General features: G+C 44.5%; 1 protein-coding gene across 10 annotated transcripts in view; it reads right to left on the bottom strand.

Moving 5' to 3' along the window:
* Nucleotides 1–18,942, bottom strand: part of SIRT1 (sirtuin 1) — a 355,375-nt gene that overhangs the window by 122,674 nt on the left and 213,759 nt on the right. The window lies entirely within an intron of this gene.

Here is an 18,942-nt window from a genome sequence, read left to right as displayed (position 1 = left end):
AGTTGAGACAGAATATCTCAGACTTCTAATCATCATTTTCCTTCTTTGTGTTAAATTTCTAAGTTAATTAAATGTTTTGACATTTTGTACGTGAATATATATCTTGGAACAATTTTGGGTTCCCTGTACAGAGCTTGGGGTAGACAGAAAGAGATAGGAAAGAGAGAAGGGGAGGGTAAGAGAAGAGGGTACGGAGGGGGAAAAGGGCAGGGGGGGGGGGAGGAGATGGAGATGAAAGGAAGATACACTCACACAGTAGGTGAGGTAGAGGGAAGAGCGGGGAGAGAACTGGAACAGCTAACTCCCTCCCCCTCCCCAGCCCACTTAGCTCTAGTTCACGCACCCCCGCCTATTGCCTATGCTATTGAGATGGGATTTTTATTTAACTTAGTTTCTAATATGTATTTATTTTTCATAATTTAGGTTTATTTAGGTTTGAAGTGATGGTTCCCATATTTTGTTTCAATTGGGCCATTCGTTTTTCCCATGGCCATAACCTCGTTTATTCTTTTGGAGACAGTTCTTCTGGGGGGAGCATCGATTCTTTTCCAGGCTGCAGCTATGGAGCATCTCGCAGCCGTTAGAATTAGCTGCCACATGGGGCTCAAGAGGTTCTCAAATGGCTTGGCCAGCAGAAATGTCAAGGGGTCCAACGGTACCCTCAGTTCTGATACTTCTTAAATTATCTTCTGGACCCATGGGCATGTCCACCAAATGTGGGCCATATCTCTTCTCAGGCCTCTCCTCCAGCATAGGTCAGGTATTCCTGGGAAGATCTGGCTCAGCTTACTATAAGTTAGGTACCATTGAAATAGAATTTTGTAAACATATTCCTTTGTTATCGTACAAATTGAGGTTTTAGCTGCCGATTTAGTAAGCTAGTAAGCAATGAATAGGACCGGAATATCAGGGAGACCACCGTGACGCAAATCCATAAAGTAGACTCTAAGCACAATTAGCTTCCCTCTCAACACCCTGTGTCCCATACTGAACGGATCAGCTGGCAGGTACTCACGAAATGTTCTCCATGTCCGCCAAGTGTTGCTGATACATGAAAAAGAAATCCCCGATCCAACGCTGTAACGGCGTGCTCAGCCGGAAGATGAAATCAATGTAAAAAATGCTGTGAAAGAGGCGCTCACTGCTCACCGATCAGAAGGAACCAAGTGCAATTAAAAATAAAAAGTTATTTATTCATCCTAAAATAGACATACATAGAGTTCCTGGCTCTATGTAGGTCTATTTTTGGATGAATAAATAACTTTTTATTTTTAATTGGGCTTGGTTCCTTCTGATCGGTGAGCAGTGACCACCTCTGCCACAGCATTTTTTCCGTAGGTTTGTCTTTTAAGGCCTGGAAAGACAAGATCTTCCCCTTTTCTACCATGTCCTCTGCTATTTTGATATTTAGGCTCTTAAACAAGGAGAATTGTTGTTGAGAGCATCCAGGCGGAAACTCTGGGTTATTGAATATGGGGGGTTAGTTGGGATGGAGAGGAAGCCAATGCAAATTTGCTCTTGTATTTGGACCATATGTTCCATGTGCACCTCATCGATCCAAAGTCAAATCTTCTTGCTAACATCTCTTTAGTCTCGTGTATACGGAGCCGCAGTAAGGGATAGAGGTCTTGCGTAGTGAGTTCTAATTCCTAACCAGCAACAGGATGCTGGGTCATTATTCCATATAACTATTTGTTTTAGTTGGGCCGCATGATAGTATGTAATAATGTCTGGAACCACCATGCCTTCGCTCGTCCTAGGGGCTAACATTACCGATCTTGATACGCTCAGTCTTTTATCTTTCCAAATGAGTTGATATATTCGGTTTTGAATATTTTTAAGTTCAGGCCGGGAATGTGTATCGGGAGGGTTTGGAATATAGAAGTCTCAGGAGGATGTTCATTTTGGTGGAGATGATTCTTCCCATCCATATCATCTGAAATTTGTTCCATACCTGCAGGTCTTTTTCGATTTTATCAAAAAGGGAGTAGTTACATTGATAAAGGGAGTCGTAGGAGTTTGCAATCGTCATTCCTACTAATTTAATAGATGTGGGACTCCATTTATAGTTAAAATTTGATTGCAGCAACTTAAGTTGTGAGGTTGGGAGGGTTAGGTTTAATGCTTCCGATTTGTCATTGTTAACTTTACAGCCTGAGACTTTGCCGAATTGATCTAGTTTAGCCTGAAGGTTGGGAAGGGATATCAGTGGGTTAGCTAAAGTTAATATTACATCATCCGCAAATAGGGAGATTTTATAATTGGTCTCCCCAATTGGGATTCCCTGTATGTTGACTTCCTCCCCGATTGTCGCAGCTAGGGGCTCAATCGTAAATGCAAAGAGCAGCTGGGACAGGGGACGGCCTTGTCAGTTTCCATTTTTAATCCCAATTGGGTTCGAGCCTCCTCCGGGAAGTTTGAAATAAGCTGTGGGTGTCTAGTAAAGGGCTATGACACCCTCCAGAAATGGGCCCTTAAATCCAAATTTCAACATTGTTTTATCTAAAAATGCCCACTTTATTCTATCAAACACTTTTTCAGCGTCCAGGCTTAATAGTCAAGTGCACATGGCCAACAATACTTATGATCTTTCGGGTGTTGTCTGAGGCTTGTCTGCCCAAGACAAAACCTACTTGATCAGTATGAATTAGTCTTGAAAGAATCGGTTCAACCTGATCGCCAGGATCTTACTGTATATTTTCAGGACTGAATTGAGTAGAGATATAGGTCTATAACTTCCACATGGGTGGGGGTCTCTGCCCTCCATATAGATAATGGCATGGTTGGCCAGACACAGAATTTGGGATTGGTGCACCCTCCAAAAAAAGGAGTTAAATGTCTCAAGAACATACGAGGAAAGAATAGTCTGAAATTTCTTGTAGTAAAGGTTAGAGAAGACATCCGGGCTAGTTGGAGCCGTTTAAGTTCAGTCCTTGTTTTGTCTAGTAGTTTATACAGTTTTTTTGAGGGATTATTTTTATGTTCCAGTTTAATCATTTTGTCAGAGATTTCTTTCACTTGTTCCGATTTCATTTTTTTCCTGTACGAAGCTATGGAAATAAGGTCTCCTCTGATTGATGCCTTATGGGCTTTATTTGGGGATGGCTCCAGTGTTTCGGTCTTTCTTTTACTGGAGCGTATAGGGGTGGCCTAGTGGAGAAGAGGAAGGGAGGGCGGAGGAAGGGGGTGGGTGGGAAAAAGAGATAAAAAAAGAAGAAGAGTGGACTAAGTAGTAGTCCTAAAATGGAAGCCTTTATCACCGTGTTGATAAGGAATTCGGGCATATTGCCCTTGGGAGATATCCCCAGACACCATGCACGGGTGCCGCAAAGAGAGAAGGCCAAGAACCCTCCGAAACCCTTTTTTATAAAAAAAATTTAAACAATTCATTTTTGCAACATGAACATATTAACATCCTTAGCATTATTATAAACTTCTAAATTACAGTGGATTTGGGAACTGGAATTGAAGTAAGACCCCTGTGGGTCAGGAAGTATGGAACAGCAAAGGGGTGGGGGAGGGGAAAAGGGGTAGTAGGGGAGGAATCCTAATTTTGGTTGTACATTGTGAGGAATCGCCGTTCTGGTGCTTCTGTCCCTTGACCCTTACTCACTCATCCAATTCCTGTGGCACGCAAGAGAGGCAATCTAAGGTTGGTACTTGCGGGTGCTGCATGGCTTCCATCAGCCTCTTCTGCTTCTGGGCACAGGGCGTGCTCTGTTCCTCTGGCATTGACACGTGGCGTATGCGGTTTCCCCGTTGGACCGCGGTCTACATCCCTCATTCCCGTTCTGATGTCAGGGCTACACGACGCGGCTGTGTTCCGTGCTCCTCCTCTGTTCCTGTGGGTCCCGCCTCTGGTCTCCGCCCCCGGACTGGAGCGGATGTCATGGCGCACGATGACGGTGCGCGACCGGGTCCCCAGCATGATGCGCGCGGTGTGCGCACACTCTGATGCTGTCTCAATTGGCTGTGCAATAGGATGCACCTGCACGATCCAGCAGCCTATCAAGAACCGCAGCCCTACTTCCTGGATGCCTCCCATTGGTGGGAGGTCCTTTAAATATGAAGTGTGTACTCTCACTCCTTGCCGAGCATAACTCCTGGGTGACACTGAACCTCACTACTGTGTGCCTGTCTGCTTTACCTTGCTGCCTGATCCAGCCTGGAACTTGTACCTTGTGATAGTCTCCTGCACTGACGACACTGCTCTCTCTTGCAATGACCCTGGCTTTGGCACTACGACTACTATACTCTCTCCAATCCTGACTCCGGCTACGTACCCCAACGATCCGCTAGTCTACACTCCTAGACCCGACAAGTACCTCGTTAACGTTGTCCTCTATTATCCTGATCCAGCCTGCAAGAGAATCCTACACTCTAGACGCGCCCTCACGGTTGTGGTCGGTGTTCTATACCAATTTCTACCTCAGCCCCGCGGTCGCGTCTCGTTTGTGGTGAGCTACGCGTTACAGTATGCTCGGCCAAACAAACTTCGACCCCGCTGAGGTAGGAAGAGTCCTGAGCATGCACCCCAACGACCTGTCAAGTCTTGAACATAAATGGGAGTCTTATGACCAAAACTTGAGAACACTCCGGGAGGACTTTAGAACCTTATCCCTCCATCTACAAGGGCCACGCACGGACCCCGTGCAATCAGTGACTAGAACCCCTCTCATGCCTGCTTATCTGTCCGAACCTTGACTTCCCACGCCCAATCGGTATGGGGGAAATCCTCACGAGTGTCGGGGATTCCTTAACCAAGCTTTCATTCAGTTTGAGATTAATTCTTCCCACTTCTCTCCTTCCCGCTACAAGGTTGCCTACATAATCCCTCTCCTCATAGATGATGCACTTGCCTGGGCTTCCCCATCTGGGAGCAAAGATCCGACCTCACTCAAAGCATTGGAGCTTTTACCAAGGAGTTCCGCAGGGTGTTCGATACACCAGGTTGAAAGGTATCTGCAGTTTCTGCTCTATTCTTTATTTCTCAGTGTAACAGCTCTGCACTCGAGTTTAGGACTATTACCGCAGAGACAGATTGGAACGGAGAATCATTGTCTGCTGCCTTCTGGCAGGGATTTTCCGAGACTGTGAAAGATGAACTTGCGACTCATGATCGGCCTACCGATCTGGAGGACCTCATTTCGGTCTGCATCAAGGTGGACCATTGCCTCTAGGAGAGAAGGACTGAGAGACGACTTCATCGTACGGCTCCTTCCAAGATAAACTCCAACTAGTGGGTGTCAGGAATAGGCGTTCTCCACGCTCCCCACACAGAGCACTCCCTCCCCGCAGGGAGCCCCTGGACACACAAAACAATCCTGCCTTACCGGCCTCCACGGCTCCCCTCTCGGCGATTCCTCTGCTCAGCGCCGGGCGTGCCCACGCCCTCCTGCACGCACACCTGCACCATCCACTGGCTCGGTTCACGCGTGTACACGAGTTACGGAGCACGCTCAGTCTGCACACTCTTCTTCGCGTCCCCCGGACCTCAGGCTCCGCCCCTGCACACTGCACGGGCATACTCAGGTTACCAACAAGACTCACCTGGCCTGTTATGCCTGCACCAATCTGCAGTGTCTCCCTGTAGCTCTTCCTGTCCCGCCTCCGTTCCTAATTGGACCTTCCTGCTTTATCTAGCTCCTGTCTGCTCACAGTCTTTGCTCGACATAGTCTCTGTATGGAAGTACTTCTGGATTCTCTCAGTGTTTTCACAGGTTCTGACGCGGCTTGTACGACTACCCCCTCTGGCTCTCGATCTCGGCACTCCTTGGAGAACGCTCACTCTGGTAACCCCTTGAACACGGCTTGGACTCCGACCAATCTCCACTCTCTGACTTCGGCAAGGCATTCTTCACCATCTCTACAACCGGTACCGGCAAGTATTGTCTACCTTACTACACCTGGCCTGGCAACGCTTTATACCACACTCCGGACACGCTCCCTTTGCTGCGGGTGCGTGTATTACCACTTCCCCCTTCAGCTCAGGGGACGGGTCTGGTCTGCGGGCAGCACCGGCGTAACATTGTGTCAGTTTTAATTTCCTGTCCCAGACTCATGTGAACCTATGCAATTGGGAGTCACTACGCTCTCGCGCACTGAGAAACACCGCATAGATGCTGGACTTTGTCTGTATTGTGGGGGTCCTGGACATTTCGCGTTCTCTTGTCTTAAAAAGGCGGGAAACGCAAGTTTCCCATGAGACATAGGGGAATCTCTTTGGGAACGATCTCTCTTTCCCCTTTAGCTATTTCTAATCCCACAAAGATCCTTGTGCCCATCTCCTTGTCCGGTAAAGGATTCTCTGTCTCCGCCTTAGCCTTTCTTGATTTGGGTGCCGGGGGCAACTTAATTGATCAGAGTTTTGCAGAGCACCACAAGATCGCATTAGTGTACAAGAGGAACCCTATCGCCTTGGAGGCCATTGATGGTAGACCACTCCAGCCTGCGTTCATCTCGTTGGAGACCCTGATTATTCAGCTATGGTCTGTAAATAACCATGTGGAAGGTATTTCTTTGAATGCCATTCACACTCCCTCTATTGCCGTAATCTTGGGCCTACCCTGGTTACAAATTCACAATCCACGAATTGATTGGTTGAGCAAGGAACCTATTCAGTGGAGTTCGTACTGTGTTCAAAATTGTCTTGAAGGCTCAAGTAGCATTTGTGCAACTACCGTATCAGAAGACAAGGAAAGGGTACAATTGCCGGAGGTAAACATCGACTTCAAGGATATCTGCGACAAAGTCAAGTCTGAAATACTTCCTCCACATCGCCCCTATGATTGTCCCATCAAATTACTTCCAGGTACTACACCGCCTAGAGGAGCGTCCTATCTTTGTCTATACCTGAAACTAAAGCCATGAAAGAATATATCGCTGAGAATCTTCTGATGGGCTTCATCCGCAAATCCACATCTCCCGCTGGGGACGGGTTTTTCTTCGTTAAGAAAAAAAGATGGGACCCTGCGGCCTTGTATTGATTATCGTGTACTCAACAAAATTACTATTAAAAATCACTATCCTCTTCCTCTTATATCCGAATTGTTTGATAGTCTTCAAGGAGCTAAGATCTTTTCCAAATTGAATCTACGGGGTGTGTATAACCTTATCAGAATCCATCAAGGCGATGAGTGGAAAACTACATTCAATACCCGGGATGGATGCTACGAGTACTTGGTCATGCCTTTCGGTCTTTGCAATGCCCCAGCTGTGTTCCAAGATTTTGTCAAAGAGATATTTAGAGATCTTCTAAATTCTTTTGTAATTGTTTAATTGGACGATATTCTAATTTTTTCTAAGTCTCTAGAGGAACATGTAAGACACGTCAAACAAGTACAACTTCTTCTACGGGAGAACCGTTTATTCACTAAACTTTAAAAATGTCACTTTCACCAATCTTTTACAGTTTTCTAAGGATACATCCTTTCGGACTCCGGTCTCACAATAGACCCTGCCAAGGTCAAAGCTGTTTTGGACTGGCATCAACCCACCACGCTCAAGGCTGTACAGCGCTTCCCAAGGTTTTCCAATTATTATCGCTGATTTATTCAGAATTTCTCTTCTTTAGTAGCTCCGCTGACAGCTCTTACCAAAAAAGGAGCAGATCCCTCGTCTTGGTCTTCCGCTGCAGTTAAGTCTTTTGATCTCTTAAAGAAAGCGTTTGTATCCGCCCTGTTTCTGGTTCATCCTGATCCTAAGCTCCCCTTTACCCTCCAGGTGGATGCATCTGATGTTGGTGTAGGCACTGTTCTGTCCCAGAGGAAAAACCCTCAGGCCAAGTTGCATCTTTGTGCGTTTTTCTCCCAAAAAAATTCTGCAGCTGAATGTAACTATGATATTGGTAATCGTGAACTTTTGCCATGAAACTTGCATTGGAAGAATGGAGACATCTTTCAGAAGGAACTGAGATGCCTATAACAATTCTTACGGATCACAAGAATATGTTGTATATCGAAGGAGCTCGTCATCTGGGAGCCCGCCAAGCCAGATGGTCACTCTTCTTTTCAAGGTTCAACTTTGTTATCTCCTACCTTCCTGGGACAAACGAACGTTAAGGCAGATGCACTGTCCCGTCAATTTTCTCGAGGATAATTCAGAGGATCAACTCAAGTCTATTTTTTCTTCCAAACTCATTCATTCTTCCACTAATTTTGAGTCTTTAACGGATATCGTTCTTCAGCAAAACCAGATTCCTGATAACCTTACGGTTCCTGAGGGTCGTCTGTTTACTTCTTATTTACACAAACAGGTTCTGGAATGGGGACACACTTCCAAATCGGCAGGTCATCCCGGGGCAAAAAGGACATTGGATCTCATCTCACGGACTTTCTGGTGACCTCGGATGCAGAAGGATGTTAAGGACTTTGTACTTGCGTGCCCAACTTGTGCCAGGACTAAAACTTCTAGAACCTTCCTGCTGGGTTACTTCAGCCATTACCTGTCCCGGTTTGGATTTCGTGGTGGCTTTACCCAATTCTAAAGATATGAACACAATTCTTGTAGTAGTAGATCGGTTCTCCAAGCAAACTCATTTTGTACAACTAAAAGGCCTGCCTAGCTCTCCCAAACTTGCTGAGATATTCATCATGAAGATCTTTCGTCTACATGGGGTTCCAACAGTGATTGTATCTGATAGAGGATCGCAGTTTACATTTAAATTTTGGCGCTCTTTTTGTCTTCAGTTGGGCATACCTCTTCACTTTTCTTCTGGGTATCAACCGCAAACTAATGGGCAGACGGAGAGGACTAATCCGTCTTTAGAACAATTCATTCAGTGCTTCGTCTCTGATTCCCATGACGATTGGTCGGAGCTCATTCCTTGGGCGGAATTCGCACAAAATAACCTTCGTAGTGAATCAACCACTGAATCTCCTTTTTTCATCAATTATGGATTCCATCCAGCTACTTTTCCTCTTACAGTTTCTACCTCAGGGGTTTCAGCCGCTGACAACATGATCAGGGAACTTCAAGCTCTATGGAAGAGGATTCAAAGGAAAATCAAATCAGCGGTTGAGCGACAGAAACGTCAGGCTGAACGCCATCGTAGACCAGCTCCTAGATTTAAGCCCGGTGACAGGGTCTGCCTGTCTTCAAAAAAATACAAAAGAATGCTAGATGGAGCTCTACTACATCCAAATCAGTGATGTGAATTATATCAAGAGAAGTGAACAATATATATATAAACAATGTGCAGTGAATGAACAAATAAATTAAATATGCAAAAAACAACTTATCACTCGACCACGTTGAAAGACTATTTCAAAAGTCTGGGAGATGCAATGTGGATGGAATCCAGGGGAGCGTCGTCGTATTTCCCAAAAAAGAAAAAAGAAGTGGATAGTGTAATACTATTAAACAATGTGATAAATTATACAAAAAGCTTCCAAATTACTACTCACAAGCGCAGCAGGAAAATGAGCATGAGTGCCAGGTGAGAGTTATAATGTAGGCATACAGAGAAGGTAATGTGGTGCTCAAGCATGAAATCCCATCAGGTTATAATGTGAGAGGAACACTTCTGGGACATGAATACAATATTAAACCTTTAAAAGGGCTCCAGTTACCCTGAAGGCAGGGGAAGATGCACAAAAACACCCCCCCTAACCTCATTGGGCTGGCCCCAGGTAAGTACTCACGAATGAATGTCACCAGGGCTCCTCTCAGTCTGCGTGCTGTTGCCAATGGGGAGAAATCCAGTGCAATGTAGGTTGGTGCAACGCACAGCAAAAAAAGGTGATGGCAGGTCCGGCAAAATATTTCTTTATTGCAGGGACATAAAAAACAGAAGGCTGCAACCTTCTACGCGTTTCGTGCAGGTAAATTGCACTTTATCAAGAAGTGTGTTAACATGGTATACATCACCCTATATATAGGGACAGTCTGACGATTTGGCGCCCAAATCACTAATTGGTAACCTCATGTTAATTAAGGATATAACATATAGCTGTGTGAGCATCATATAAAAGCGGCTGAATACTTGTTCATACTGCGAGAAAAGAGCCTCCAAACCCACCTGCTCGGTGACACGCACCGCAGGGCAACGGAGGGCAAAATCTCGCGAGATGCGCCTCAAGCAAGCCACGTTTTTCTGCGCATGCGCAGATCGATATTTCTCAATAAACAGACTCAGATCCCGCGGATTGATGCCACTAAGGTCCTAAGTACTCGCGCATGCGCCAACATGCTCTAAGTGAATCTTGAACATATTGAAAATAAGGTGTGACCACCCACACAACGGGGATGTCCATGGGAATGCCTCATAAACCTATACAGACCCCACTGAGGGGGGGGGGGGGGTGTGAAAGGAAAAAGGGAGGGAAAAGGAGGAAAAAGGGGAAAGAGAAGGGAGAAGAAGGAGAGAGGCGGGAGAGGTAAGGAAAGAGAGGGGAAGAGAAGGGAAAAAGGGGGAGGGAGGGGAAGGGAGGGAAAGGAGGGGGGGGTTGTGAATGAATAGGGGAAGAGGGGAAGAGGAATGGGGAAAAAACACACCAACCCTGAGATATATTTAAGGTCTAGATTGAGAGCCTGATCAGGCAGACTGTACCCAATATATACAAAAACATACATAAATTGTGAATTTAAAAACAAAAAAAATATAATAATCAAACAAAATAAAACATTTTTTGAAACTAACTTATACCTATATTAAAAACATATGAGCAGCCTACCTGAAGTACAGAGGATGACTACTTAATTAATTGTACATATAATTTGTTTAACAAATCATGAAAAAAGAAGAAAGAAGAGCCATATACAGTAATGCATATTTAACTTATCCATAAACAATAATGTGGTTCTACTTGGAGAAATGTGTTCACATTGCACTAGATATTGTTTGTGTTACCATGAATAAAAATTACAAATGCAATAATTTCACTCAATCCGAACCCTTATTTGGATGTTCATTTTCTATAAACCTGTTTAGTCAAAACATGAATACAAGATTATTATTGTTAAACACAAGGCAATGGTAAACTCAGGAGAGGTATGACTAAAGATAGTACTAAGATATCTAACAATGATTCACTTCAAAAAATGATTAATGCTCCATTCAATGTTGATTCCATCTGGAAACCGGGTTTTAAGCATGAAGATCCAGAATGACTCTCTACAATCTAACCGTTTTACTAAGTCACCGCCCCTCATTTTTGGTATAATTCTCGCGATTCCCATAAAGGAAAAGTTCTCAGTGCCACCCTTATCGCATTCTGAAAAATGCTTGGAAACCGGGTGCGCCAAGTCTCCTCTCTTAATGAGCCTGAAATGCTCTTGCATTCTGATCTTGAGGGACCTTGTTGTCCTTCCGACATATCTCTTCCCACAGCCACAGTTGATCACATAGACCACGAAGGATGTATTACAATCAATAAAATTATTAATGTTGAAACGTCTATGCGGGCTGTGGGAAAAGACACATCTGGAGGGTTTCATGTACCGACACATGCTACAGCTATTGCATCTGAACGAACCCTTTGTACTGAATGTGTTTATATTGGTAGTAATATCGGGAATGACACTGGGAGATAAATAATTGGCAATAGTCTTAGCCTTCCTATAGACAATCTTGGGTCCCATTTTGGTGTACTCACCCAGAATGGGATCCATACGTAATAAACCCCAATGTCTATTGATTATTTTATTCACTTGGCCACTGGCCTTGCTGTATTGTGAAATAAACAGAGGGGATTTATTTCCCAGTTTTTTCTTGTCCCTTTTTTGACTAACATCCTTCGTCCTTGACTCCCTGGTGGGGAGTAATGTACTTCTCTCTCTTTTCGTTATTTCCCCCACTAAGGATTGGAGGGACTCCCTGTTGTAACCCCTTTCAATAAACCGATTGGTGAGAGCCTCAGACTGAGTCAGGAACCCATCTAATGTAGAACAGTTCCTCCTCAGTCTGAGGTACTGGCTTTTGGGGATGCCAGTGATCACCGATCTGGGGTGACAACTGTCCGCCCGAAGAATTGTATTCCTGGAGTTGCTTTTCCTGAAAGTGTCTGAGTGAATTTGTTGGTTCATGTCCACATAAAGTAAAATGTCCAGGAAGCTAATGTGATGTGCATTAAAATTAGTGGTAAATTGAATATTAAGATCATTATTGTTAACATATTCAAAAAATAATTCTAATGTGTCAGTGCTCCCGTGCCAAATTATAAGTAAGTCATCAATAAAGCGTTTGAAAAAAACAATATTGTGTCTAAATGTATTAGTGGCATTATAAATAAAGACATGCTCCCACCACCCCATAAAAAGGTTCGCATAGGAGGGGGCAAAACTTGTCCCCATTGCAGTTCCCCGTTGTTGTAAGTAAAACTGGTGCTCAAAAAGAAAATAATTGTGTGTAAGAAGAAAAAGAATGGATTCAGTGATAAATGTGGTCATTAGCATTGAGCTTCCTGGACATTCAATGAAGTGGCGAACAGCCGTTAACCCCAGATCGTGCTCAATGATTGAGTACACGGAGACCACATCCATAGTTACCCAAAGGTAATCAGATTTCCATGTGATATTTTGCAATTGTACCAACAAATCACCAGAGTAAAGGACGAAGGAAGGCAGAGCCCTAACAAAGGGTTGTAAATAAGCATTAACATAGCGGGATAAGCCATCTCCCAAAGATCCAATACTGGAGACAATTGGACGACCAGGAGGGTCGACCAATGTCTTATGGATCTTTGGGAGATGGTGGAAAATTGGGATAATGGGATAGGGGTTGACCAAAAATCCAATCTCCTTCTTGTTGAGAACTTGTGTTGCTGAACCCAAATCAATGAGATTCAATAATTCCTTCAAGAAGGTTGCAGTTGGATCATGTGGTAGTTCAGAGTAGGAGGACTCATCCCCAAGTTGGCGAAAAGCTTCCTTGAGATAGTCTGTCCTACTCTGAACTACCACGGCGCCTCCTTTGTCAGCATTTTTAATTATCAACATTGGATTACTTTGTAGTGTTTTAATGGCCAAACGTTCCTCCTCATCCAGATTGTCATCATCAATACTTGAAAATGAGAAACCATGTGCCAAAAGCCTAAGGTCACAAATCACCAGATTTTCAAACATTGAGAGATAAGGGCCTTTTGCAAAGGAAGGATAAAACACAGATTTTTCTTTAAATTTTGAATCCCAGTCTGCAAGTGTGTAATTCTGGGAATCCTCAACATAATTACTTTGTTCATCAAGATCATTCAAATCTCTTAGGGCACATATGTCTTGAAAAGACTCCAGTGAAACCTGTGGGGGGGAGATATTGCAAGAAATTTGAGGTATGGTTACATCAATAGAATTCTCTAGAGGATTGTCCTCTTGGGTAATTATGGATGTGGTCTCCCTGAACTCAATCATTGAGCACGATCTGGGGTTAACGGCTGTTCGCCACTTCATTGAATGTCCAGGAAGCTCAATGCTAATGACCACATTTATCACTGAATCCATTCTTTTTCTTCTTACACACAATTATTTTCTTTTTGAGCACCAGTTTTACTTACAACAACGGGGAACTGCAATGGGGACAAGTTTTGCCCCCTCCTATGCGAACCTTTTTATGGGGTGGTGGGAGCATGTCTTTATTTATAATGCCACTAATACATTTAGACACAATATTGTTTTTTTCAAACGCTTTATTGATGACTTACTTATAATTTGGCACGGGAGCACTGACACATTAGAATTATTTTTTGAATATGTTAACAATAATGATCTTAATATTCAATTTACCACTAATTTTAATGCACATCACATTAGCTTCCTGGACATTTTACTTTATGTGGACATGAACCAACAAATTCACTCAGACACTTTCAGGAAAAGCAACTCCAGGAATACAATTCTTCGGGCGGACAGTTGTCACCCCAGATCGGTGATCACTGGCATCCCCAAAAGCCAGTACCTCAGACTGAGGAGGAACTGTTCTACATTAGATGGGTTCCTGACTCAGTCTGAGGCTCTCACCAATCGGTTTATTGAAAGGGGTTACAACAGGGAGTCCCTCCAATCCATAGTGGGGGAAATAACGAAAAGAGAGAGAAGTACATTACTCCCCACCAGGGAGTCAAGGACGAAGGATGTTAGTCAAAAAAGGGACAAGAAAAAACTGGGAAATAAATCCCCTCTGTTTATTTCACAATACAGCAAGACCAGTGGCCAAGTGAATAAAATAATCAATAGACATTGGGGTTTATTACGTATGGATCCCATTCTGGGTGAGTACACCAAAATGGGACCCAAGAGTGTCTATAGGAAGGCTAAGACTATTGCCAATTATTTATCTCCCAGTGTCATTCCCGATATTACTACCAATATAAACACATTCAGTACAAAGGGTTCGTTCAGATGCAATAGCTGTAGCATGTGTCGGTACATGAAACCCTCCAGATGTGTCTTTTCCCACAGCCCGCATAGACGTTTCAACATTAATAATTTTATTGATTGTAATACATCCTTCGTGGTCTATGTGATCAACTGTGGCTGTGGGAAGAGATATGTCGGAAGGACAACAAGGTCCCTCAAGATCAGAATGCAAGAGCATTTCAGGCTCATTAAGAGAGGAGACTTGGCGCACCCGGTTTCCAAGCATTTTTCAGAATGCGATAAGGGTGGCACTGAGAACTTTTCCTTTATGGGAATCGCGAGAATTATACCAAAAATGAGGGGCGGTGACTTAGTAAAACGGTTAGATTGTAGAGAGTCATTCTGGATCTTCATGCTTAAAACCCGGTTTCCAGATGGAATCAACATTGAATGGAGCATTAATCATTTTTTGAAGTGAATCATTGTTAGATATCTTAGTACTATCTTTAGTCATACCTCTCCTGAGTTTACCATTGCCTTGTGTTTAACAATAATAATCTTGTATTCATGTTTTGACTAAACAGGTTTATAGAAAATGAACATCCAAATAAGGGTTCGGATTGAGTGAAATTATTGCATTTGTAATTTTTATTCATGGTAACACAAACAATATCTAGTGCAATGTGAACACATTTCTCCAAGTAGAACCACATTATTGTTTATGGATAAGTTAAATATGCATTACTGTATATGGCTCTTCTTTCTTCTTTTTTCATGATTTGTTAAACAAATTATATGTACAATTAATTAAGTAGTCATCCTCTGTACTTCAGGTAGGCTGCTCACATGTTTTTAATATAGGTATAAGTTAGTTTCAAAAAATGTTTTATTTTGTTTGATTATTATATATTTTTTGTTTTTAAATTCACAATTTATGTATGTTTTTGTATATATTGGGTACAGTCTGCCTGATCAGGCTCTCAATCTAGACCTTAAATATATCTCAGGGTTGGTGTGTTTTTTCCCCATTCCTCTTCCCCTCTTCCCCTATTCATTCACAACCCCCCCCCCCTCCTTTCCCTCCCTTCCCCTCCCTCCCCCTTTTTCCCTTCTCTTCCCCTCTCTTTCCTTACCTCTCCCGCCTCTCTCCTTCTTCTCCCTTCTCTTTCCCCTTTTTCCCTCCCTTTTTCCTTTCACACCCCCCCCCCCTCAGTGGGGTCTGTATAGGTTTATGAGGCATTCCCATGGACATCCCCGTTGTGTGGGTGGTCACACCTTATTTTCAATATGTTCAAGATTCACTTAGAGCATGTTGGCGCATGCGCGAGTACTTAGGACCTTAGTGGCATCAATCCGCGGGATCTGAGTCTGTTTATTGAGAAATATCGATCTGCGCATGCGCAGAAAAACGTGGCTTGCTTGAGGCGCGTCTCGCGAGATTTTGCCCTCCATTGCCCTGCGGTGCGTGTCACCAAGCAGGTGGGTTTGGAGGCTCTTTTCTCGCAGTGTGAACAGGTATTCAGCCGCTTTTATATGATGCTCACACAGCTATATGTTATATCCTTAATTAACATGAGGTTACCAATTAGTGATTTGGGCGCCAAATCGTCAGACTGTCCCTATATATAGGGTGATGTATACCATGTTAACACACTTCTTGATAAAGTGCAATTTACCTGCACGAAACGCGTAGAAGGTTGCAGCCTTCCGTTTTTTATGTCCCTGCAATAAAGAAATATTTTGCCAGACCTGCCATCACCTTTTTTTGCTGTGCGTTGCACCAACCTACTTTGCACTGGAGAGTTATAATGTAACCCAGTCTGGAGGTGTGGTATATGGATCAGCAATCTCGGAGGAACAGAAAACAACCATAGTGCAGATAAAAATGACAAGTTTATCACGTATAAGATCACAAATGGAGGCTTACGGCAAGTTGAAGAAGTAACAGCATTTGGATAAATGGGTCTTTACTGCGGCGCAGCTTTCCTCGCCGGGTATCACTGCAAACAGCTTCCGCGTACGTCACTGTAGGTTTGCAGGAGCCTGGGCCTCCGTAGACAGGGAGCTTGGAAGGTAGATAGTCTTCTTCCTCCAACCGCCTCCATCCGCCAGGGCTCTGCCAGTGGCAGGGGTAATTCCTCACAGGAACTTTTAGTAAGTAACTTGATACAGACTGCCAGGAACTTTGCAAACTGGTTGGGGTGTATTGTCAGCAGGATCAGTATAACAAGCAGCAATCATCAGGACAAGTTTTCAGTTCCCTGTAAGTCATACAGAACTAGTACCTCACACTACCCTTCTACGTGTAGGCTGTCCTCACCCCCTCCCATGTTAGAGTAACTGCTCTTGGTCTCCTAGCTCCAGGGAAATACACTTAGAAACCTCACCCCTCTCTGCTCTGCTCAAGGAGAAAGGCTTCTCTTTATCCTCCTTTCAGATGATATGGCTTGGCTGCTGTGCTTGCATACCCTGGGGCCTATACTTTGGAACAACTGGGCCTTACTTAACCCAGCTGAACTTCTCAGGCCTGTCTTCACTCAGGACCCAGGGCACACCTCATTCTTGTAGTAATAGATCGGTTCTCCAAGCAAACACATTTTGTACCACTCAAAGGCCTGCCTAGCTCTCCCAAACTTGCTGAGATATTCATGATGGAGATCTTTCGTCAACATGGGGTTCCAACAGTGATTGTATCCGATAGAGGATCGCAGTTCACATTTACATTTTGGCGCTCTTTTTGTCTTCAGTTGGGCATATCTCTTCACTTTTCTTCTGGGAATGAACCGCAAACTAATGGGCAAAAGGAGAGGACTAATCAGTCTTTAGAACAATTCATTCAGTGCTTCGTTTCTGATTCCCAGGACGATTGGTCGGAGCTCATTCCTTGGGCGGAATTCGCACAAAATAACCTTCGTAGTGAATCAACCACTGAATCTCCTTTTTTCAGCAATTACGGATTCCATCCAGCTACTCTTCCTCTTACAATTTCTACCTCAGGGGTCTCAGTCGCTGACGACATGATCAGGGAACTTCAAGCTCTATAGAAGAGGATTCAAAGGAAAGTCAAATCAGCGGTCAAGCGACAAACGTCAGGCTGATCGCCATCATAAACCAGCTCCTAGATTTAAGCCCGGTGACAAGGTCTGCCTGTCTTCAAAAAATATTAGGCTAAAGGTTCTGTCAATGAAGTTTGCACCTGGATTCCTTAATCCGTTCTCTATTTCTGAAAAAAAATCAATCCGGTAGTTTATGGCTTGTCTTTACCTCCTTCCATGAGAATTCCCTCAGTTTTTCATGTGTCCTTGCTCAAACCTGTGATCCAGAATGCTCATTCCATTCCCGTTCTCCCCACAACTTTCGTTTTGGTAAAGGGTCAGCCCGAATGCGAGATCCAGTCTATCCTGGATGCCAAATTCTCTCAAGGCTCCTTACAGTATCTCGTACATTGGAAGGAATTCGGCCCCGAAGAAAGATCGTGGGTCCCTAGTCATCGGATTCATGGTCAAGAACTTCCATTTGAACTTTCCAGAGAAGCGTTCATGGAGTCGCCCGGAGGTCGCTCCTAGAGGGGGTGGGGTACTGTGAGGATTCGTCATTCTGGTGCTTATGTCCCCTTGACCCTTACTCGCTCATCCAATTCCTGTGGCATGCAAGAGAGGCAATCTAATGTTGGTACTTACGCACTGCTCGGATTCCGTTGGCCTCTTCTGCTTCTGGGCACAGGGCGCGCTCCCGTTCCTCTGGCATTGACACGCGGTGCGTGCGCGGTCTCCCCGTCGGTCTGCGGTCTCCGCCCCTAGTTCACGCGCCCACTCTGACATCAGGGCTACACAGCGCGGCTGTGTTCCGCACCACTCCACTGTTCCTCTGGTCTCCGCCACTGTACAGGTGCGCAAACGGGTCGACAGCGTGATGCGCGGGTTGCGCACATACTGATGCAGCTTAATTGGCTGTGCAATAGGACGCACCTGCCCGATCCAGCAGACTATCAAGAACCGCAGCCCTACCACCTGGATGCCTCCCTTTGGTGGGAGGTCCTTTAAATATGCTGTGTATACTCTCACTCCTTGCCGAGCATAACTCCTGTGTGACGCTGAACCTTACTACTGTGTGCCTGTCTGCTTTACCTTGCTGCCTGACCCTGCCTGGAACTTGTACCTTGTGATATTCTCCTGCGCTGACCTTGGCTTTGGATACAACGACTCTACTCTCTCCTGCACTGTCCCTGGCTTTGGCAGTACGACAACTCTACTCTCTCCAATCCTGACTCCGGCTACGTACCCCAACGATCCGCTACACTACACTCCTATACCCGGAAAGTACCTCATTTACGCTGTCCTCTATTACCCTGATCCGACCTGCAAGACTATCCTACACTCTGGACACGCCCTCGCTATTGTGATCGGCGTTCTATACCAATCCCAAACTCAGCCCTGCGGTCGCGCCTCGTTTTTGGTGAGCTATGCGTTACATACATGGACCGCTTGTCCTTTGCTACATTGGATGGGGGGGAGGGGTGGGGGGTTGAATGAGAAAGGGGGGGGGAGCCGCCTCTCTTCAATTCAACACATATAAACCATATGATGATACAGTGATACCAGATAAAATATCCTTTAAAGCTCTCTATCTATCCATAGATTGGATTTTGCAGTT

The sequence above is a fragment of the Ascaphus truei genome, chromosome 8 (assembly GCF_040206685.1).
Source record: "Ascaphus truei isolate aAscTru1 chromosome 8, aAscTru1.hap1, whole genome shotgun sequence".
Taxonomy (NCBI): Eukaryota; Metazoa; Chordata; class Amphibia; order Anura; family Ascaphidae; genus Ascaphus; species Ascaphus truei.
Note: the sequence above shows the minus strand (reverse complement) of the source record. Positions and strands in the feature narration are given on the sequence as shown.